Source organism: Protomyctophum bolini (assembly GCF_963924005.1).
Source record: "Protomyctophum bolini genome assembly, chromosome: 3".
NCBI classification, from domain to species: Eukaryota; Metazoa; Chordata; class Actinopteri; order Myctophiformes; family Myctophidae; genus Protomyctophum; species Protomyctophum bolini.
Genome location: NC_137864.1, coordinates 16968516 through 16993401, shown reverse-complemented (window position 1 = coordinate 16993401; position 24886 = coordinate 16968516).

Here is a 24886-nt window from a genome sequence, read left to right as displayed (position 1 = left end):
AACCAAAAGTGTCAAATAATGTTTTAGGAGCTGTTTCTCAACAACCAAAAGTGTAAAATAATGTTTTATGAGCTGTTTCTCAACAACCAAAGTGTCAAATAATGGTTAGAAGCTGTTTTTCAACAACCAAAAGTGTCAAATAATGTTTTAGGAGCTGTTTCTCAACAACCAAAAGTGTAAAATAATGTTTTAGGAGCTGTTTCTCAACAACCAAAGTGTCAAATAATGGTTAGAAGCTGTTTTTCAACAACCAAAAGTGTCAAATAATGTTTTAGGAGCTGTTTCTCAACAACCAAAAGTGTAAAATAATGTTTTATGAGCTGTTTCTCAACAACCAAAGTGTCAAATAATGGTTAGAAGCTGTTTTTCAACAACCAAAAGTGTCAAATAATGTTTTAGGAGCTGTTTCTCAACAACCAAAAGTGTAAAATAATGTTTTAGGAGCTGTTTCTCAACAACCAAAGTGTCAAATAATGGTTAGAAGCTGTTTTTCAACAACCAAAAGTGTCAAATAATGTTTTAGGAGCTGTTTCTCAACAACCAAAAGTGTAAAATAATGTTTAAGGAGCTGTTTCTCAACAACCAAAGTGTCAAATAATGGTTAGAAGCTGTTTTTCAACAACCAAAAGTGTCAAATAATGTTTTAGGAGCTGTTTCTCAACAACCAAAACTGTAAAATAATGTTTTATGAGCTGTTTCTCAACAACCAAAGTGTCAAATAATGGTTAGAAGCTGTTTTTCAACAACCAAAAGTGTCAAATAATGATTTAGGAGCTGTTTCTCAACAACCAAAAGTGTAAAATAATGTTTTATGAGCTGTTTCTCAACAACCAAAGTGTCAAATAATGGTTAGAAGCTGTTTTTCAACAACCAAAAGTGTCAAATAATGTTTTAGGAGCTGTTTCTCAAACACCAGAAGTGTAAAATAATGTTTTAGGAGCTGTTTCTCAACAACCAAAGTGTCAAATAATGGTTAGAAGCTGTTTTTCAACAACCAAAAGTGTCAAATAATGTTTTAGGAGCTGTTTCTCAACAACCAAAAGTGTCAAATAAAGTTTTAGGAGCTGTTTCTCAACAACCAAAGTGTCAAATAATGGTTAGAAGCTGTTTTTCAACAACCAAAAGTGTCAAATAATGTTTTAGGAGCTGTTTCTCAACAACCAAAAGTGTCAAATAATGTTTTAGGAGCTGTTTCTCAACAACCAAAGTGTCAAATAATGGTTAGAAGCTGTTTTTCAACAACCAAAAGTGTCAAATAATGTTTTAGGAGCTGTTTCTCAACAACCAAAAGTGTAAAATAATGTTTTATGAGCTGTTTCTCAACAACCAAAGTGTCAAATAATGGTTAGAAGCTGTTTTTCAACAACCAAAAGTGTCAAATAATGTTTTATGAGCTGTTTCTCAACAACCAAAAGTGTCAAATAATGTTTTAGGAGCTGTTTCTCAACAACCAAAGTGTCAAATAATGGTTAGAAGCTGTTTTTCAACAACCAAAAGTGTCAAATAATGTTTTAGGAGCTGTTTCTCAACAACCAAAAGTGTAAAATAATGTTTTAGGAGCTGTTTCTTTGGCAAATTATTTTGGGAGGCAAATTATTTTGGCAAATTATTTTGGGAGGCAAATTATTTTGGGAGGCAAATTATTTTGGCAAATTATTTTGGGAGGCAAATTATTTTGGGAGCCAAATAATTTGCCAAAATAATTTGCCTCCCAAAATAATTTGCCAAAATAATTTGCCTCCCAAAATAATTTGCCTCCCAAAATAATTTGCCAAAATAATTTGCCTCCCAAAATAATTTGCCAAAATAAATTGCCTCCCAAAATAATTTGCCAAAATAATTTGCCTCCCAAAATAATTTGCCAAAATAATTTGCCTCCCAAAATAATTTGCCAAAATAATTTGCCTCCCAAAATAATTTGCATCCCAAAATAATTTGCCTCCCAAAATAATTTGCCTCCCAAAATAATTTGCCTCCCAAAATAATTTGCCAAAATAATTTGCCTCCCAAAATAATTTGCCAAACTAATTTGCCTCCCAAAATAATTTGCCTCCCAAAATAATTTGTCTCCCAAAATAATTTGCCAAAATAATTTGCCTCCCAAAATAATTTGCCTCCCAAAATAATTTGCCAAAATAATTTGCATCCCAAAATAATTTGCCTCCCAAAATAATTTGCCTCCCAAAATAATTTGCCAAAATAATTTGCCTCCCAAAATAATTTGCCAAAATAATTTGCCTCCCAAAATAATTTGCCTCCCAAAATACTTTGCCAAAATAATTTGCCTCCCAAAATAATTTGCCTCCCAAAATAATTTGCCTCCCAAAATAATTTGCCTCCCAAAATAATTTGCCTCCCAAAGTGTAAAATAATGTTTTAGGAGCTGTTTCTCAACAACCAAAAGTGTAAAATAATGTTTTAGGAGCTGTTTCTCAACAACCAAAGTGTCAAATAATGGTTAGAAGCTGTTTTTCAACAACCAAAAGTGTCAAATAATGTTTTAGGAGCTGTTTCTCAACAACCAAAAGTGTAAAATAATGTTTTAGGAGCTGTTTCTCAACAACCAAAGTGTCAAATAATGGTTAGAAGGTGTTTTTCAACAACCAAAAGTGTCAAATAATGTTTTAGGAGCTGTTTCTCAACAACCAAAAGTGTAAAATAATGTTTTATGAGCTGTTTCTCAACAACCAAAGTGTCAAATAATGGTTAGAAGCTGTTTTTCAACAACCAAAAGTGTCAAATAATGTTTTAGGAGCTGTTTCTCAATAACCAAAAGTGTAAAATAATGTTTTAGGAGCTGTTTCTCAACAACCAAAGTGTCAAATAATGGTTAGAAGCTGTTTTTCAACAACCAAAAGTGTCAAATAATGTTTTAGGAGCTGTTTCTCAACAACCAAAAGTGTAAAATAATGTTTTAGGAGCTGTTTCTCAACAACCAAAGTGTCAAATAATGGTTAGAAGCTGTTTTTCAACAACCAAAAGTGTCAAATAATGTTTTAGGAGCTGTTTCTCAACAACCAAAAGTGTAAAATAATGTTTTATGAGCTGTTTCTCAACAACCAAAGTGTCAAATAATGGTTAGAAGCTGTTTTTCAACAACCAAAAGTGTCAAATAATGTTTTAGGAGCTGTTTCTCAACAACCAAAAGTGTAAAATAATGTTTTAGGAGCTGTTTCTCAACAACCAAAGTGTCAAATAATGGTTAGAAGCTGTTTTTCAACAACCAAAAGTGTCAAATAATGTTTTAGGAGCTGTTTCTCAACAACCAAAAGTGTAAAATAATGTTTAAGGAGCTGTTTCTCAACAACCAAAGTGTCAAATAATGGTTAGAAGCTGTTTTTCAACAACCAAAAGTGTCAAATAATGTTTTAGGAGCTGTTTCTCAACAACCAAAACTGTAAAATAATGTTTTATGAGCTGTTTCTCAACAACCAAAGTGTCAAATAATGGTTAGAAGCTGTTTTTCAACAACCAAAAGTGTCAAATAATGATTTAGGAGCTGTTTCTCAACAACCAAAAGTGTAAAATAATGTTTTATGAGCTGTTTCTCAACAACCAAAGTGTCAAATAATGGTTAGAAGCTGTTTTTCAACAACCAAAAGTGTCAAATAATGTTTTAGGAGCTGTTTCTCAACAACCAAAAGTGTAAAATAATGTTTTATGAGCTGTTTCTCAACAACCAAAGTGTCAAATAATGGTTAGAAGCTGTTTTTCAACAACCAAAAGTGTCAAATAATGTTTTATGAGCTGTTTCTCAACAACCAAAAGTGTCAAATAATGTTTTAGGAGCTGTTTCTCAACAACCAAAGTGTCAAATAATGGTTAGAAGCTGTTTTTCAACAACCAAAAGTGTCAAATAATGTTTTAGGAGCTGTTTCTCAACAACCAAAAGTGTAAAATAATGTTTTAGGAGCTGTTTCTTTGGCAAATTATTTTGGGAGGCAAATTATTTTGGCAAATTATTTTGGGAGGCAAATTATTTTGGGAGGCAAATTATTTTGGCAAATTATTTTGGGAGGCAAATTATTTTGGGAGCCAAATAATTTGCCAAAATAATTTGCCTCCCAAAATAATTTGCCAAAATAATTTGCCTCCCAAAATAATTTGCCTCCCAAAATAATTTGCCAAAATAATTTGCCTCCCAAAATAATTTGCCAAAATAAATTGCCTCCCAAAATAATTTGCCAAAATAATTTGCCTCCCAAAATAATTTGCCAAAATAATTTGCCTCCCAAAATAATTTGCCAAAATAATTTGCCTCCCAAAATAATTTGCATCCCAAAATAATTTGCCTCCCAAAATAATTTGCCTCCCAAAATAATTTGCCTCCCAAAATAATTTGCCAAAATAATTTGCCTCCCAAAATAATTTGCCAAACTAATTTGCCTCCCAAAATAATTTGCCTCCCAAAATAATTTGTCTCCCAAAATAATTTGCCAAAATAATTTGCCTCCCAAAATAATTTGCCTCCCAAAATAATTTGCATCCCAAAATAATTTGCCTCCCAAAATAATTTGCCTCCCAAAATAATTTGCCAAAATAATTTGCCTCCCAAAATAATTTGCCTCCCAAAATAATTTGCCAAAATAATTTGCCTCCCAAAATAATTTGCCTCCCAAAATAATTTGCCAAAATAATTTGCCTCCCAAAATAATTTGCCAAAATAATTTGCATCCCAAAATAATTTGCCTCCCAAAATAATTTGCCTCCCAAAGTGTAAAATAATGTTTTAGGAGCTGTTTCTCAACAACCAAAAGTGTAAAATAATGTTTTAGGAGCTGTTTCTCAACAACCAAAGTGTCAAATAATGGTTAGAAGCTGTTTTTCAACAACCAAAAGTGTCAAATAATGTTTTAGGAGCTGTTTCTCAACAACCAAAAGTGTAAAATAATGTTTTAGGAGCTGTTTCTCAACAACCAAAGTGTCAAATAATGGTTAGAAGGTGTTTTTCAACAACCAAAAGTGTCAAATAATGTTTTAGGAGCTGTTTCTCAACAACCAAAAGTGTAAAATAATGTTTTATGAGCTGTTTCTCAACAACCAAAGTGTCAAATAATGGTTAGAAGCTGTTTTTCAACAACCAAAAGTGTCAAATAATGTTTTAGGAGCTGTTTCTCAACAACCAAAAGTGTAAAATAATGTTTTATGAGCTGTTTCTCAACAACCAAAGTGTCAAATAATGGTTAGAAGCTGTTTTTCAACAACCAAAAGTGTCAAATAATGTTTTAGGAGCTGTTTCTCAATAACCAAAAGTGTAAAATAATGTTTTAGGAGCTGTTTCTCAACAACCAAAGTGTCAAATAATGGTTAGAAGCTGTTTTTCAACAACCAAAAGTGTCAAATAATGTTTTAGGAGCTGTTTCTCAACAACCAAAAGTGTAAAATAATGTTTTAGGAGCTGTTTCTCAACAACCAAAGTGTCAAATAATGGTTAGAAGCTGTTTTTCAACAACCAAAAGTGTCAAATAATGTTTTAGGAGCTGTTTCTCAACAACCAAAAGTGTAAAATAATGTTTTATGAGCTGTTTCTCAACAACCAAAGTGTCAAATAATGGTTAGAAGCTGTTTTTCAACAACCAAAAGTGTCAAATAATGTTTTAGGAGCTGTTTCTCAACAACCAAAAGTGTAAAATAATGTTTTAGGAGCTGTTTCTCAACAACCAAAGTGTCAAATAATGGTTAGAAGCTGTTTTTCAACAACCAAAAGTGTCAAATAATGTTTTAGGAGCTGTTTCTCAACAACCAAAAGTGTAAAATAATGTTTAAGGAGCTGTTTCTCAACAACCAAAGTGTCAAATAATGGTTAGAAGCTGTTTTTCAACAACCAAAAGTGTCAAATAATGTTTTAGGAGCTGTTTCTCAACAACCAAAACTGTAAAATAATGTTTTATGAGCTGTTTCTCAACAACCAAAGTGTCAAATAATGGTTAGAAGCTGTTTTTCAACAACCAAAAGTGTCAAATAATGATTTAGGAGCTGTTTCTCAACAACCAAAAGTGTAAAATAATGTTTTATGAGCTGTTTCTCAACAACCAAAGTGTCAAATAATGGTTAGAAGCTGTTTTTCAACAACCAAAAGTGTCAAATAATGTTTTAGGAGCTGTTTCTCAAACACCAGAAGTGTAAAATAATGTTTTAGGAGCTGTTTCTCAACAACCAAAGTGTCAAATAATGGTTAGAAGCTGTTTTTCAACAACCAAAAGTGTCAAATAATGTTTTAGGAGCTGTTTCTCAACAACCAAAAGTGTAAAATAATGTTTTAGGAGCTGTTTCTCAACAACCAAAGTGTCAAATAATGGTTAGAAGCTGTTTTTCAACAACCAAAAGTGTCAAATAATGTTTTAGGAGCTGTTTCTCAACAACCAAAAGTGTAAAATAATGTTTTATGAGCTGTTTCTCAACAACCAAAGTGTCAAATAATGGTTAGAAGCTGTTTTTCAACAACCAAAAGTGTCAAATAATGTTTTAGGAGCTGTTTCTCAACAACCAAAACTGTAAAATAATGTTTTATGAGCTGTTTCTCAACAACCAAAGTGTCAAATAATGGTTAGAAGCTGTTTTTCAACAACCAAAAGTGTCAAATAATGATTTAGGAGCTGTTTCTCAACAACCAAAAGTGTAAAATAATGTTTTATGAGCTGTTTCTCAACAACCAAAGTGTCAAATAATGGTTAGAAGGTGTTTTTCAACAACCAAAAGTGTCAAATAATGTTTTAGGAGCTGTTTCTCAACAACCAAAAGTGTAAAATAATGTTTTATGAGCTGTTTCTCAACAACCAAAGTGTCAAAAAATGGTTAGAAGCTGTTTTTCAACAACCAAAAGTGTCAAATAATGTTTTAGGAGCTGTTTCTCAACAACCAAAAGTGTAAAATAATGTTTTATGAGCTGTTTCTCAACAACCAAAGTGTCAAATAATGGTTAGAAGCTGTTTTTCAACAACCAAAAGTGTCAAATAATGTTTTAGGAGCTGTTTCTCAATAACCAAAAGTGTCAAATAATGTTTTAGGAGCTGTTTCTCAACAACCAAAAGTGTAAAATAATGTTTTAGGAGCTGTTTCTCAACAACCAAAGTGTCAAATAATGGTTAGAAGCTGTTTTTCAACAACCAAAAGTGTCAAATAATGTTTTAGGAGCTGTTTCTCAACAACCAAAAGTGTAAAATAATGTTTTAGGAGCTGTTTCTCAACAACCAAAGTGTCAAATAATGGTTAGAAGCTGTTTTTCAACAACCAAAAGTGTCAAATAATGTTTTAGGAGCTGTTTCTCAACAACCAAAAGTGTAAAATAATGTTTAAGGAGCTGTTTCTCAACAACCAAAGTGTCAAATAATGGTTAGAAGCTGTTTTTCAACAACCAAAAGTGTCAAATAATGTTTTAGGAGCTGTTTCTCAACAACCAAAACTGTAAAATAATGTTTTATGAGCTGTTTCTCAACAACCAAAGTGTCAAATAATGGTTAGAAGCTGTTTTTCAACAACCAAAAGTGTCAAATAATGATTTAGGAGCTGTTTCTCAACAACCAAAAGTGTAAAATAATGTTTTATGAGCTGTTTCTCAACAACCAAAGTGTCAAATAATGGTTAGAAGCTGTTTTTCAACAACCAAAAGTGTCAAATAATGTTTTAGGAGCTGTTTCTCAAACACCAGAAGTGTAAAATAATGTTTTAGGAGCTGTTTCTCAACAACCAAAGTGTCAAATAATGGTTAGAAGCTGTTTTTCAACAACCAAAAGTGTCAAATAATGTTTTAGGAGCTGTTTCTCAACAACCAAAAGTGTAAAATAATGTTTTAGGAGCTGTTTCTCAACAACCAAAGTGTCAAATAATGGTTAGAAGCTGTTTTTCAACAACCAAAAGTGTCAAATAATGTTTTAGGAGCTGTTTCTCAACAACCAAAAGTGTAAAATAATGTTTTATGAGCTGTTTCTCAACAACCAAAGTGTCAAATAATGGTTAGAAGCTGTTTTTCAACAACCAAAAGTGTCAAATAATGTTTTAGGAGCTGTTTCTCAACAACCAAAACTGTAAAATAATGTTTTATGAGCTGTTTCTCAACAACCAAAGTGTCAAATAATGGTTAGAAGCTGTTTTTCAACAACCAAAAGTGTCAAATAATGATTTAGGAGCTGTTTCTCAACAACCAAAAGTGTAAAATAATGTTTTATGAGCTGTTTCTCAACAACCAAAGTGTCAAATAATGGTTAGAAGGTGTTTTTCAACAACCAAAAGTGTCAAATAATGTTTTAGGAGCTGTTTCTCAACAACCAAAAGTGTAAAATAATGTTTTATGAGCTGTTTCTCAACAACCAAAGTGTCAAATAATGGTTAGAAGCTGTTTTTCAACAACCAAAAGTGTCAAATAATGTTTTAGGAGCTGTTTCTCAACAACCAAAAGTGTAAAATAATGTTTTATGAGCTGTTTCTCAACAACCAAAGTGTCAAATAATGGTTAGAAGCTGTTTTTCAACAACCAAAAGTGTCAAATAATGTTTTAGGAGCTGTTTCTCAATAACCAAAAGTGTAAAATAATGTTTTAGGAGCTGTTTCTCAACAACCAAAGTGTCAAATAATGGTTAGAAGCTGTTTTTCAACAACCAAAAGTGTCAAATAATGTTTTAGGAGCTGTTTCTCAACAACCAAAAGTGTAAAATAATGTTTTAGGAGCTGTTTCTCAACAACCAAAGTGTCAAATAATGGTTAGAAGCTGTTTTTCAACAACCAAAAGTGTCAAATAATGTTTTAGGAGCTGTTTCTCAACAACCAAAAGTGTAAAATAATGTTTTATGAGCTGTTTCTCAACAACCAAAGTGTCAAATAATGGTTAGAAGCTGTTTTTCAACAACCAAAAGTGTCAAATAATGTTTTAGGAGCTGTTTCTCAACAACCAAAAGTGTAAAATAATGTTTTAGGAGCTGTTTCTCAACAACCAAAGTGTCAAATAATGGTTAGAAGCTGTTTTTCAACAACCAAAAGTGTAAAATAATGTTTTAGGAGCTGTTTCTCAACAACCAAAAGTGTAAAATAATGTTTAAGGAGCTGTTTCTCAACAACCAAAGTGTCAAATAATGGTTAGAAGCTGTTTTTCAACAACCAAAAGTGTCAAATAATGTTTTAGGAGCTGTTTCTCAATAACCAAAAGTGTAAAATAATGTTTTAGGAGCTGTTTCTCAACAACCAAAGTGTCAAATAATGGTTAGAAGCTGTTTTTCAACAACCAAAAGTGTCAAATAATGTTTTAGGAGCTGTTTCTCAACAACCAAAAGTGTAAAATAATGTTTTAGGAGCTGTTTCTCAACAACCAAAGTGTCAAATAATGGTTAGAAGCTGTTTTTCAACAACCAAAAGTGTCAAATAATGTTTTAGGAGCTGTTTCTCAACAACCAAAAGTGTAAAATAATGTTTTATGAGCTGTTTCTCAACAACCAAAGTGTCAAATAATGGTTAGAAGCTGTTTTTCAACAACCAAAAGTGTCAAATAATGTTTTAGGAGCTGTTTCTCAACAACCAAAAGTGTAAAATAATGTTTTAGGAGCTGTTTCTCAACAACCAAAGTGTCAAATAATGGTTAGAAGCTGTTTTTCAACAACCAAAAGTGTAAAATAATGTTTTAGGAGCTGTTTCTCAACAACCAAAAGTGTAAAATAATGTTTAAGGAGCTGTTTCTCAACAACCAAAGTGTCAAATAATGGTTAGAAGCTGTTTTTCAACAACCAAAAGTGTCAAATAATGTTTTAGGAGCTGTTTCTCAACAACCAAAACTGTAAAATAATGTTTTATGAGCTGTTTCTCAACAACCAAAGTGTCAAATAATGGTTAGAAGCTGTTTTTCAACAACCAAAAGTGTCAAATAATGATTTAGGAGCTGTTTCTCAACAACCAAAAGTGTAAAATAATGTTTTATGAGCTGTTTCTCAACAACCAAAGTGTCAAATAATGGTTAGAAGCTGTTTTTCAACAACCAAAAGTGTCAAATAATGTTTTAGGAGCTGTTTCTCAAACACCAGAAGTGTAAAATAATGTTTTAGGAGCTGTTTCTCAACAACCAAAGTGTCAAATAATGGTTAGAAGCTGTTTTTCAACAACCAAAAGTGTCAAATAATGTTTTAGGAGCTGTTTCTCAACAACCAAAAGTGTCAAATAATGTTTTAGGAGCTGTTTCTCAACAACCAAAGTGTCAAATAATGGTTAGAAGCTGTTTTTCAACAACCAAAAGTGTCAAATAATGTTTTAGGAGCTGTTTCTCAACAACCAAAAGTGTCAAATAATGTTTTAGGAGCTGTTTCTCAACAACCAAAGTGTCAAATAATGGTTAGAAGCTGTTTTTCAACAACCAAAAGTGTCAAATAATGTTTTAGGAGCTGTTTCTCAACAACCAAAAGTGTAAAATAATGTTTTATGAGCTGTTTCTCAACAACCAAAGTGTCAAATAATGGTTAGAAGCTGTTTTTCAACAACCAAAAGTGTCAAATAATGATTTAGGAGCTGTTTCTCAACAACCAAAAGTGTAAAATAATGTTTTATGAGCTGTTTCTCAACAACCAAAGTGTCAAATAATGGTTAGAAGCTGTTTTTCAACAACCAAAAGTGTCAAATAATGTTTTAGGAGCTGTTTCTCAAACACCAGAAGTGTAAAATAATGTTTTAGGAGCTGTTTCTCAACAACCAAAGTGTCAAATAATGGTTAGAAGCTGTTTTTCCAACAACCAAAAGTGTCAAATAATGTTTTAGGAGCTGTTTCTCAACAACCAAAAGTGTCAAATAATGTTTTAGGAGCTGTTTCTCAACAACCAAAGTGTCAAATAATGGTTAGAAGCTGTTTTTCAACAACAAAGTGTCAAATAATGTTTTAGGAGCTGTTTCTCAACAACCAAAAGTGTCAAATAATGTTTTAGGAGCTGTTTCTCAACAACCAAAGTGTCAAATAATGGTTAGAAGCTGTTTTTCAACAACCAAAAGTGTCAAATAATGTTTTAGGAGCTGTTTCTCAACAACCAAAAGTGTAAAATAATGTTTTATGAGCTGTTTCTCAACAACCAAAGTGTCAAATAATGGTTAGAAGCTGTTTTTCAACAACCAAAAGTGTCAAATAATGTTTTAGGAGCTGTTTCTCAATAACCAAAAGTGTAAAATAATGTTTTAGGAGCTGTTTCTCAACAACCAAAGTGTCAAATAATGGTTAGAAGCTGTTTTTCAACAACCAAAAGTGTCAAATAATGTTTTAGGAGCTGTTTCTCAACAACCAAAAGTGTAAAATAATGTTTTAGGAGCTGTTTCTCAACAACCAAAGTGTCAAATAATGGTTAGAAGCTGTTTTTCAACAACCAAAAGTGTCAAATAATGTTTTAGGAGCTGTTTCTCAACAACCAAAAGTGTAAAATAATGTTTTATGAGCTGTTTCTCAACAACCAAAGTGTCAAATAATGGTTAGAAGCTGTTTTTCAACAACCAAAAGTGTCAAATAATGTTTTAGGAGCTGTTTCTCAACAACCAAAAGTGTAAAATAATGTTTTAGGAGCTGTTTCTCAACAACCAAAGTGTCAAATAATGGTTAGAAGCTGTTTTTCAACAACCAAAAGTGTCAAATAATGTTTTAGGAGCTGTTTCTCAACAACCAAAAGTGTAAAATAATGTTTAAGGAGCTGTTTCTCAACAACCAAAGTGTCAAATAATGGTTAGAAGCTGTTTTTCAACAACCAAAAGTGTCAAATAATGTTTTAGGAGCTGTTTCTCAAACACCAGAAGTGTAAAATAATGTTTTAGGAGCTGTTTCTCAACAACCAAAGTGTCAAATAATGGTTAGAAGCTGTTTTTCCAACAACCAAAAGTGTCAAATAATGTTTTAGGAGCTGTTTCTCAACAACCAAAAGTGTCAAATAATGTTTTAGGAGCTGTTTCTCAACAACCAAAGTGTCAAATAATGGTTAGAAGCTGTTTTTCAACAACAAAGTGTCAAATAATGTTTTAGGAGCTGTTTCTCAACAACCAAAAGTGTCAAATAATGTTTTAGGAGCTGTTTCTCAACAACCAAAGTGTCAAATAATGGTTAGAAGCTGTTTTTCAACAACCAAAAGTGTCAAATAATGTTTTAGGAGCTGTTTCTCAACAACCAAAAGTGTAAAATAATGTTTTATGAGCTGTTTCTCAACAACCAAAGTGTCAAATAATGGTTAGAAGCTGTTTTTCAACAACCAAAAGTGTCAAATAATGTTTTAGGAGCTGTTTCTCAACAACCAAAAGTGTCAAATAATGTTTTAGGAGCTGTTTCTCAACAACCAAAGTGTCAAATAATGGTTAGAAGCTGTTTTTCAACAACCAAAAGTGTCAAATAATGTTTTAGGAGCTGTTTCTCAACAACCAAAAGTGTAAAATAATGTTTTAGGAGCTGTTTCTCTGGCAAATTATTTTGGGAGGCAAATTATTTTGGGAGGCAAATTATTTTGGCAAATTATTTTGGGAGGCAAATTATTTTGGGAGCCAAATAATTTGCCAAAATATTTTTTTCTCCCAAAATAATTTGCCTCCCAAAATAATTTGCCTCCCAAAATAATTTGCCAAAATAATTTGCCTCCCAAAATAATTTGCCAAAATAAATTGCCTCCCAAAATAATTTGCCAAAATAATTTGCCTGCCAAAATAATTTGCCAAAATAATTTGCCTCCCAAAAAAATTTGCCTCCCAAAATAATTTGCCTCCTAAAATAATTTGCCTCCCAAAATAATTTGCCTCCCAAAATAATTTGTCTCCCAAAATAATTTGCCAAAATAATTTGCCTCCCAAAATAATTTGCCAAAATAATTTGCATCCCAAAATAATTTGCCTCCCAAAATAATTTGCCTCCCAAAATAATTTGCCAAAATAATTTGCCTCCCAAAATAATTTGCCTCCCAAAATAATTTGCCTCCCAAAATAATAATAATTTGCCTCCCAAAATAATTTGCATCCCAAAATAATTTGCCTCCCAAAATAATTTGCCAAAATAATTTGCCTCCCAAAATAATTTGCCAAAATAATTTGCCTCCCAAAATAATTTGCCTCCCAAAATAATTTGCCAAAATAATTTGCCTCCCAAAATAATTTGCCAAAATAATTTGCCTCCCAAAATAATTTGCCTCCCAAAATAATTTGTCTCCCAAAATAATTTGCCAAAATAATTTGCCTCCCAAAATAATTTGCCTCCCAAAATAATTTGCCAAAATAATTTGCATCCCAAAATAATTTGCTTCCCAAAATAATTTGCCTCCCAAAATAATTTGCCAAAATAATTTGCCTCCCAAAATAATTTGCCTCCCAAAATAATTTGCCAAAATAATTTGCCTCCCAAAATAATTTGCATCCCAAAATAATTTGCCTCCCAAAATAATTTGCCTCCCAAAATAATTTGCCAAAATAATTTGCCTCCCAAAATAATTTGCCAAAATAATTTGCCTCCCAAAATAATTTGCCTCCCAAAATAATTATTCAAAATAATTTGCCAAAATAAATTGCCTCCCAAAATAATTTGCCAAAATAATTTGCCTCCCAAAATAATTTGCCAAAATAATTTGCCTCCCAAAATAATTTGCCAAAATAATTTGCCTCCCAAAATAATTTGCATCCCAAAATAATTTGCCTCCCAAAATAATTTGCCTCCCAAAATAATTTGCCAAAATAATTTGCCTCCCAAAATAATTTGCCTCCCAAAATAATTTGTCTCCCAAAATAATTTGCCTCCCAAAATAATTTGCATCCCAAAATAATTTGCCTCCCAAAATAATTTGCCTCCCAAAATAATTTGCCTCCCAAAATAATTTGCCTCCCAAAATAATTTGCCTCCCAAAATAATTTGCCTCCCAAAATAATTTGCCAAAATAATTTGCCTCCCAAAATAATTTGCCAAAATAATTTGCATCCCAAAATAATTTGCCTCCCAAAATAATTTGCCTCCCAAAGTGTAAAATAATGTTTTAGGAGCTGTTTCTCAACAACCAAAAGTGTAAAATAATGTTTTAGGAGCTGTTTCTCAACAACCAAAGTGTCAAATAATGGTTAGAAGCATTTTTTCAACAACCAAAAGTGTCAAATAATGTTTTAGGAGCTGTTTCTCAACAACCAAAAGTGTAAAATAATGTTTTAGGAGCTGTTTCTCAACAACCAAAGTGTCAAATAATGGTTAGAAGGTGTTTTTCAACAACCAAAAGTGTCAAATAATGTTTTAGGAGCTGTTTCTCAACAACCAAAAGTGTAAAATAATGTTTTATGAGCTGTTTCTCAACAACCAAAGTGTCAAATAATGGTTAGAAGCTGTTTTTCAACAACCAAAAGTGTCAAATAATGTTTTATGAGCTGTTTCTCAACAACCAAAAGTGTAAAATAATGTTTTATGAGCTGTTTCTCAACAACCAAAGTGTCAAATAATGGTTAGAAGCTGTTTTTCAACAACCAAAAGTGTCAAATAATGTTTTAGGAGCTGTTTCTCAACAACCAAAAGTGTAAAATAATGTTTTAGGAGCTGTTTCTCAACAACCAAAGTGTCAAATAATGGTTAGAAGCTGTTTTTCAACAACCAAAAGTGTCAAATAATGTTTTAGGAGCTGTTTCTCAACAACCAAAAGTGTAAAATAATGTTTTAGGAGCTGTTTCTCAACAACCAAAGTGTCAAATAATGGTTAGAAGCTGTTTTTCAACAACCAAAAGTGTCAAATAATGTTTTAGGAGCTGTTTCTCAACAACCAAAAGTGTAAAATAATGTTTTAGGAGCTGTTTCTCAACAACCAAAGTGTCAAATAATGGTTAGAAGCTGTTTTTCAACAACCAAAAGTGTCAAATAATGTTTTAAGAGCTGTTTCTCAACAACCAAAAGTGTAAAATAATGTTTTATGAGCTGTTTCTCAACAACCAAAGTGTCAAATAATGGTTAGAAGCTGTTTTTCAACAACCAAAAGTGTCAAATAATGTTTTAGGAGCTGTTTCTCAACAACCAAAAGTGTAAAATAATGTTTTAGGAGCTGTTTCTCAACAACCAAAGTGTCAAATAATGGTTAGAAGCTGTTTTTCAACAACCAAAAGTGTCAAATAATGTTTTAGGAGCTGTTTCTCAACAACCAAAAGTGTAAAATAATGTTTAAGGAGCTGTTTCTCAACAACAAAAGTGTCAAATAATGGTTAGAAGCTGTTTTTCAACAACCAAAAGTGTCAAATAATGTTTTAGGAGCTGTTTCTCAACAACCAAAACTGTAAAATAATGTTTTATGAGCTGTTTCTCAACAACCAAAGTGTCAAATAATGGTTAGAAGCTGTTTTTCAACAACCAAAAGTGTCAAATAATGATTTAGGAGCTGTTTCTCAACAACCAAAAGTGTAAAATAATGTTTTATGAGCTGTTTCTCAACAACCAAAGTGTCAAATAATGGTTAGAAGCTGTTTTTCAACAACCAAAAGTGTCAAATAATGTTTTAGGAGCTGTTTCTCAACAACCAAAAGTGTAAAATAATGTTTTAGTTGCTGTTTCTCAACAACCAAAGTGTCAAATAATGGTTAGAAGCTGTTTTTCAACAACCAAAAGTGTCAAATAATGTTTTAGGAGCTGTTTCTCAACAACCAAAAGTGTAAAATATTTTTTTTTTTAGCTGTTTCTCAACAACCAAAGTGTCAAATAATGGTTAGAAGCTGTTTTTCAACAACCAAAAGTGTCAAATAATGTTTTAGGAGCTGTTTCTCAACAACCAAAGTGTCAAATAATGGTTAGAAGCTGTTTTTCAACAACCAAAAGTGTCAAATAATGTTTTAGGAGCTGTTTCTCAACAACCAAAAGTGTAAAATAATGTTTTAGGAGCTGTTTCTCAACAACCAAAGTGTCAAATAATGGTTAGAAGCTGTTTTTCAACAACCAAAAGTGTCAAATAATGTTTTAGGAGCTGTTTCTCAACAACCAAAAGTGTAAAATAATGTTTAAGGAGCTGTTTCTCAACAACCAAAGTGTCAAATAATGGTTAGAAGCTGTTTTTCAACAACCAAAAGTGTCAAATAATGTTTTAGGAGCTGTTTCTCAACAACCAAAACTGTAAAATAATGTTTTATGAGCTGTTTCTCAACAACCAAAGTGTCAAATAATGGTTAGAAGCTGTTTTTCAACAACCAAAAGTGTCAAATAATGATTTAGGAGCTGTTTCTCAACAACCAAAAGTGTAAAATAATGTTTTATGAGCTGTTTCTCAACAACCAAAGTGTCAAATAATGGTTAGAAGCTGTTTTTCAACAACCAAAAGTGTCAAATAATGTTTTAGGAGCTGTTTCTCAAACACCAGAAGTGTAAAATAATGTTTTAGGAGCTGTTTCTCAACAACCAAAGTGTCAAATAATGGTTAGAAGCTGTTTTTCAACAACCAAAAGTGTCAAATAATGTTTTAGGAGCTGTTTCTCAACAACCAAAAGTGTCAAATAATGTTTTAGGAGCTGTTTCTCAACAACCAAAGTGTCAAATAATGGTTAGAAGCTGTTTTTCAACAACCAAAAGTGTCAAATAATGTTTTAGGAGCTGTTTCTCAACAACCAAAAGTGTCAAATAATGTTTTAGGAGCTGTTTCTCAACAACCAAAGTGTCAAATAATGGTTAGAAGCTGTTTTTCAACAACCAAAAGTGTCAAATAATGTTTTAGGAGCTGTTTCTCAACAACCAAAAGTGTAAAATAATGTTTTATGAGCTGTTTCTCAACAACCAAAGTGTCAAATAATGGTTAGAAGCTGTTTTTCAACAACCAAAAGTGTCAAATAATGTTTTAGGAGCTGTTTCTCAACAACCAAAAGTGTCAAATAATGTTTTAGGAGCTGTTTCTCAACAACCAAAGTGTCAAATAATGGTTAGAAGCTGTTTTTCAACAACCAAAAGTGTCAAATAATGTTTTAGGAGCTGTTTCTCAACAACCAAAAGTGTAAAATAATGTTTTAGGAGCTGTTTCTTTGGCAAATTATTTTGGGAGGCAAATTATTTTGGGAGGCAAATTATTTTGGCAAATTATTTTGGGAGGCAAATTATTTTGGGAGCCAAATAATTTGCCAAAATAATTTTTTCTCCCAAAATAATTTGCCAAAATAATTTGCCTCCCAAAATAATTTGCCTCCCAAAATAATTTGCCAAAATAAATTGCCTCCCAAAATAATTTGCCAAAATAATTTGCCTCCCAAAATAATTTGCCTCCCAAAATAATTTGCCAAAATAATTTGCCTCCCAAAATAATTTGCCAAAATAATTTGCCTCCCAAAATAATTTGCATCCCAAAATAATTTGCCTCCCAAAATAATTTGCCTCCCAAAATAATTTGCCAAAATAATTTGCCTCCCAAAATAATTTGCCAAAATAATTTGCCAAAATAATTTGCCTCCCAAAATAATTTGCCTCCCAAAATAATTTGTCTCCCAAAATAATTTGCCTCCCAAAATAATTTGCCTCCCAAAATAATTTGCCTCCCAAAATAATTTGCCAAAATAATTTGCATCCCAAAATAATTTGCCTCCCAAAATAATTTGCCTCCCAAAATAATTTGCCAAAATAATTTGCCAAAATAATTTGCCTCCCAAAATAATTTGCCTCCCAAAATAATTTGCCAAAATAATTTGCATCCCAAAATAATTTGCCTCCCAAAATAATTTGCCTCCCAAAATAATTTGCCAAAATAATTTGCCTCCCAAAATAATTTGCCAAAATAATTTGCCTGCCAAAATAATTTGCCTCCCAAAATAATTTGCCAAAATAATTTGCCTCCCAAAATAATTTGCCAAAATAATTTGCCTCCCAAAATAATTTGCCTCCCAAAATAATTTGCCTCCCAAAATAATTTGCCAAAATAATTTGCCAAAATAATTTAATTTGCCTCCCAAAATAATTTGCCTCCCAAAATAATTTGCCTCCCAAAAGAATTTGCCTCCCAAAAGAATTTGCCTCCCAAAAGAATTTGCCTCCCAAAAGAATTTGCCTCCCAAAATAATTTCCCAAAATAATTTGCCTGCCAAAATAATTTGCCTGCCAAAATAATTTGCCTGCCAAAATAATTTGCCTTTCAAAATAATTTGCCTCCCAAAATAATTTGCCTCCCAAAATAATTGCCAAAATAATTTGCCTCCCAAAATAATTTGCCTCCCAAAATAATCCCCCACCCACTCGAGTCAAAATAAAAACCAACGAAGAAGAAGGGGGAAGTCCCGCCTCGTTGTCTGGGCCAGCCAATGGGCCAGCTGGCCTGAACTGGGCCAAAACGGATCTAGAAAGATGGCGATTTCCATTGCAAGGACTGACAGGCTTCATTTTACGTTCACGTTAGACCAGCGGAACGCTTTGTCCATATTTTTTACAGTCTATGGTTTAAACATTAGTTCTCTGTGTGTGTGTGTGTGTGTGTGTGTGTGTGTGTGTGTGTAGGAGGCGTGTCTCCGCGGCATCAAGGAGGTGATCTCTGCGTGGATTGGTCAGAGTGTGTACCATGTGGTCTGGCTCAACTGTAAGGCTGCGTACGGATATGAATACCTGTTCACCAGTCTGGGAGACGCCTTCAACACACAGGTAGCACGCACGCACAAATGCAAAATTCTTGCATAATAATAATAAAATAATTTGCCAAAATAATTTGCCAAAATAATTTGCCAAAATAATTTGCCAAAATAATTGCCTGCCAAAATAATTTGCCTCCCAAAATAATTTGCCAAAATAATTTGCCTCCCAAAAAAATTTGCCTCCCAAAATAAATTGCCAAAATAATTTGCCTCCCAAAATAATTTGCCAAAATAATTTGCCTCCCAAAATAATTTGCCTCCCAAAATAATTTGCCAAAATAATTTGCATCCCAAAATAATTTGCCTCCCAAAATAATTTGCCTCCCAAAATAATTTGCCAAAATAATTTGCCTGCCAAAATAATTTGCCTCCCAAAATAATTTGCCTGCCAAAATAATTTGCCTCCCAAAATAATTTGCCAAAATAATTTGCCTCCCAAAATAATTTGCCAAAATAATTTGCCTCCCAAAATAATTTGCCTCCCAAAATAATTTGCCAAAATAATTTAATTTGCCTCCCAAAATAATTTGCCTCCCAAAATAATTTGCCAAAATAATTTGCCTCCCAAAATAATTTGCCAAAATAATTTGCCTCCCAAAATAATTTGCCTCCCAAAATAATTTGCCTCCCAAAATAATTTGCATCCCAAAATAATTTGCCTCCCAAAATAATTTGCCTCCCAAAATAATTTGCGTCCCAAAATAATTTGCCAAAATAATTTGCCTCCCAAAATAATTTGCCTCCCAAAATAATTTGCCTCCCAAAATAATTTGCCTCCCAAAGTGTAAAATAATGTTTTAGGAGCTGTTTCTCAACAACCAAAGTGTCAAATAATGGTTAGAAGCTGTTTTTCAACAACCAAAAGTGTAAAATAATGTTTTAGGAGCTGTTTCTCAACAACCAAAGTGTCAAATAATGGTTAGAAGCTGTTTTTCAACAACCAAAAGTGTCAAATAATGTTTTAGGAGCTGTTTCTCAACAACCAAAAGTGTAAAATAATGTTTTAGTTGCTGTTTCTCAACAACCAAAGTGTCAAATAATGGTTAGAAGCTGTTTTTCAACAACCAAAAGTGTCAAATAATGTTTTAGGAGCTGTTTCTCAACAACCAAAAGTGTAAAATAATGTTTTATGAGCTGTTTCTCAACAACCAAAGTGTCAAATAATGGTTAGAAGCTGTTTTTCAACAACCAAAAGTGTCAAATAATGTTTTAGGAGCTGTTTCTCAACAACCAAAAGTGTAAAATAATGTTTTAGGAGCTGTTTCTCAACAACCAAAGTGTCAAATAATGGTTAGAAGCTGTTTTTCAACAACCAAAAGTGTCAAATAATGTTTTAGGAGCTGTTTCTCAACAACCAAAAGTGTAAAATAATGTTTAAGGAGCTGTTTCTCAACAACCAAAGTGTCAAATAATGGTTAGAAGCTGTTTTTCAACAACCAAAAGTGTCAAATAATGTTTTAGGAGCTGTTTCTCAACAACCAAAACTGTAAAATAATGTTTTATGAGCTGTTTCTCAACAACCAAAGTGTCAAATAATGGTTAGAAGCTGTTTTTCAACAACCAAAAGTGTCAAATAATGTTTTAGGAGCTGTTTCTCAACAACCAAAAGTGTAAAATAATGTTTTATGAGCTGTTTCTCAACAACCAAAGTGTCAAATAATGGTTAGAAGCTGTTTTTCAACAACCAAAAGTGTCAAATAATGTTTTAGGAGCTGTTTCTCAACAACCAAAAGTGTAAAATAATGTTTAAGGAGCTGTTTCTCAACAACCAAAGTGTCAAATAATGGTTAGAAGCTGTTTTTCAACAACCAAAAGTGTCAAATAATGTTTTAGGAGCTGTTTCTCAACAACCAAAACTGTAAAATAATGTTTTATGAGCTGTTTCTCAACAACCAAAGTGTCAAATAATGGTTAGAAGCTGTTTTTCAACAACCAAAAGTGTCAAATAATGATTTAGGAGCTGTTTCTCAACAACCAAAAGTGTAAAATAATGTTTTATGAGCTGTTTCTCAACAACCAAAGTGTCAAATAATGGTTAGAAGCTGTTTTTCAACAACCAAAAGTGTCAAATAATGTTTTAGGAGCTGTTTCTCAACAACCAAAAGTGTCAAATAATGTTTTAGGAGCTGTTTCTCAACAACCAAAGTGTCAAATAATGGTTAGAAGCTGTTTTTCAACAACCAAAAGTGTCAAATAATGTTTTAGGAGCTGTTTCTCAACAACCAAAAGTGTCAAATAATGTTTTAGGAGCTGTTTCTCAACAACCAAAGTGTCAAATAATGGTTAGAAGCTGTTTTTCAACAACCAAAAGTGTCAAATAATGTTTTAGGAGCTGTTTCTCAACAACCAAAAGTGTCAAATAATGTTTTAGGAGCTGTTTCTCAACAACCAAAGTGTCAAATAATGGTTAGAAGCTGTTTTTCAACAACCAAAAGTGTCAAATAATGTTTTAGGAGCTGTTTCTCAACAACCAAAAGTGTAAAATAATGTTTTAGGAGCTGTTTCTTTGGCAAATTATTTTGGGAGGCAAATTATTTTGGGAGGCAAATTATTTTGGCAAATTATTTTGGGAGGCAAATTATTTTGGGAGCCAAATAATTTGCCAAAATAATTTTTTCTCCCAAAATAATTTGCCTCCCAAAATAATTTGCCAAAATAATTTGCCTCCCAAAATAATTTGCCAAAATAATTTGCCTCCCAAAATAATTTGCCTCCCAAAATAATTTGCCTCCCAAAATAATTTGCCAAAATAAATTGCCTCCCAAAATAATTTGCCAAAATAATTTGCCTCCCAAAATAATTTGCCTCCCAAAATAATTTGCCAAAATAATTTGCCTCCCAAAATAATTTGCCTCCCAAAATAATTTGCCAAAATAATTTGCCAAAATAATTTGCCTCCCAAAATAATTTGCCTCCCAAAATAATTTGTCTCCCAAAATAATTTGCCAAAATAATTTGCCTCCCAAAATAATTTTCCTCCCAAAAGAATTTGCCTCCCAAAAGAATTTGCCTCCCAAAATAATTTCCCAAAATAATTTGCCTGCCAAAATAATTTGCCTGCCAAAATAATTTGCCTGCCAAAATAATTTGCCTCCCAAAATAGATTGCCTCCCAAAATAATTTGCCTCCCAAAATAATTGCCAAAATAATTTGCCTCCCAAAATAATTTGCCTCCCAAAATAATCCCCCACCCACTCGAGTCAAAATAAAAACCAACGAAGAAGAAGGGGGAAGTCCCGCCTCGTTGTCTGGGCCAGCCAATGGGCCAGCTGGCCTGAACTGGGCCAAAACGGATCTAGAAAGATGGCGATTTCCATTGCAAGGACTGACAGGCTTCATTTTACGTTCACGTTAGACCCGCGGAACGCTTTGTCCATATTTTTTACAGTCTATGGTTTAAACATTAGTTCTCTGTGTGTGTGTGTGTGTGTGTGTGTGTGTGTGTGTGTGTGTGTGTGTGTGTGTAGGAGGCGTGTCTCCGCGGCATCAAGGAGGTGATCTCTGCGTGGATTGGTCAGAGTGTGTACCATGTGGTCTGGCTCAACTGTAAGGCTGCGTACGGATATGAATACCTGTTCACCAGTCTGGGAGACGCCTTCAACACACAGGTAGCACGCACGCACAAATGCAAAATTCTTGCATAATAATAATAAAATAATTTGCCAAAATAATTTGCCAAAATAATTTGCCAAAATAATTTGCCAAAATAATTTGCCTGCCAAAATAATTTGCCTCCCAAAATAATTTGCCTGCCAAAATAATTTGCCTCCCAAAATAATTTGCCAAAATAATTTGCCTCCCAAAATAATTTGCCAAAATAATTTGCCTCCCAAAATAATTTGCCAAAATAATTTGCCTCCCAAAATAATTTGCCTCCCAAAATAATTTGCCAAAATAATTTAATTTGCCTCCCAAAATAATTTGCCTCCCAAAATAATTTGCCAAAATAATTTGCCAAAATAATTTGCCTCCCAAAATAATTTGCCAAAATAATTTGCATCCCAAAATAATTTGCCTCCCAAAATAATTTGCCAAAATAATTTGCCAAAATAATTTGCCTCCCAAAATAATTTGCCTCCCAAAATAATTTGCCTCCCAAAATAATTTGCATCCCAAAATAATTTGCCTCCCAAAATAATTTGCCTCCCAAAATAATTTGCCAAAATAATTTGCCTCCCAAAATAATTTGCCTCCCAAAATAATTTGCCTCCCAAAATAATTTGCCTCCCAAAGTGTAAAATAATGTTTTAGGAGCTGTTTCTCAACAACCAAAGTGTCAAATAATGGTTAGAAGCTGTTTTTCAACAACCAAAAGTGTAAAATAATGTTTTAGGAGCTGTTTCTCAACAACCAAAGTGTCAAATAATGGTTAGAAGCTGTTTTTCAACAACCAAAAGTGTCAAATAATGTTTTAGGAGCTGTTTCTCAACAACCAAAAGTGTAAAATAATGTTTTAGTTGCTGTTTCTCAACAACCAAAGTGTCAAATAATGGTTAGAAGCTGTTTTTCAACAACCAAAAGTGTCAAATAATGTTTTAGGAGCTGTTTCTCAACAACCAAAAGTGTAAAATAATGTTTTATGAGCTGTTTCTCAACAACCAAAGTGTCAAATAATGGTTAGAAGCTGTTTTTCAACAACCAAAAGTGTCAAATAATGTTTTAGGAGCTGTTTCTCAACAACCAAAAGTGTAAAATAATGTTTTAGGAGCTGTTTCTCAACAACCAAAGTGTCAAATAATGGTTAGAAGCTGTTTTTCAACAACCAAAAGTGTCAAATAATGTTTTAGGAGCTGTTTCTCAACAACCAAAAGTGTAAAATAATGTTTAAGGAGCTGTTTCTCAACAACCAAAGTGTCAAATAATGGTTAGAAGCTGTTTTTCAACAACCAAAAGTGTCAAATAATGTTTTAGGAGCTGTTTCTCAACAACCAAAACTGTAAAATAATGTTTTATGAGCTGTTTCTCAACAACCAAAGTGTCAAATAATGGTTAGAAGCTGTTTTTCAACAACCAAAAGTGTCAAATAATGATTTAGGAGCTGTTTCTCAACAACCAAAAGTGTAAAATAATGTTTTATGAGCTGTTTCTCAACAACCAAAGTGTCAAATAATGGTTAGAAGCTGTTTTTCAACAACCAAAAGTGTCAAATAATGTTTTAGGAGCTGTTTCTCAACAACCAAAAGTGTCAAATAATGTTTTAGGAGCTGTTTCTCAACAACCAAAGTGTCAAATAATGGTTAGAAGCTGTTTTTCAACAACCAAAAGTGTCAAATAATGTTTTAGGAGCTGTTTCTCAACAACCAAAAGTGTCAAATAATGTTTTAGGAGCTGTTTCTCAACAACCAAAGTGTCAAATAATGGTTAGAAGCTGTTTTTCAACAACCAAAAGTGTCAAATAATGTTTTAGGAGCTGTTTCTCAACAACCAAAAGTGTCAAATAATGTTTTAGGAGCTGTTTCTCAACAACCAAAGTGTCAAATAATGGTTAGAAGCTGTTTTTCAACAACCAAAAGTGTCAAATAATGTTTTAGGAGCTGTTTCTCAACAACCAAAAGTGTAAAATAATGTTTTAGGAGCTGTTTCTTTGGCAAATTATTTTGGGAGGCAAATTATTTTGGGAGGCAAATTATTTTGGCAAATTATTTTGGGAGGCAAATTATTTTGGGAGCCAAATAATTTGCCAAAATAATTTTTTCTCCCAAAATAATTTGCCTCCCAAAATAATTTGCCAAAATAATTTGCCTCCCAAAATAATTTGCCAAAATAATTTGCCTCCCAAAATAATTTGCCTCCCAAAATAATTTGCCTCCCAAAATAATTTGCCTCCCAAAATAATTTGCCTCCCAAAATAATTTGCCAAAATAATTTAATTTGCCTCCCAAAATAATTTGCCTCCCAAAATAATTTGCCAAAATAATTTGCCTCCCAAAATAATTTGCCAAAATAATTTGCCTCCCAAAATAATTTGCCAAAATAATTTGCATCCCAAAATAATTTGCCTCCCAAAATAATTTGCCAAAATAATTTGCCAAAATAATTTGCCTCCCAAAATAATTTGCCTCCCAAAATAATTTGCCTCCCAAAATAATTTGCATCCCAAAATAATTTGCCTCCCAAAATAATTTGCCTCCCAAAATAATTTGCCAAAATAATTTGCCTCCCAAAATAATTTGCCTCCCAAAATAATTTGCCTCCCAAAATAATTTGCCTCCCAAAGTGTAAAATAATGTTTTAGGAGCTGTTTCTCAACAACCAAAGTGTCAAATAATGGTTAGAAGCTGTTTTTCAACAACCAAAAGTGTAAAATAATGTTTTAGGAGCTGTTTCTCAACAACCAAAGTGTCAAATAATGGTTAGAAGCTGT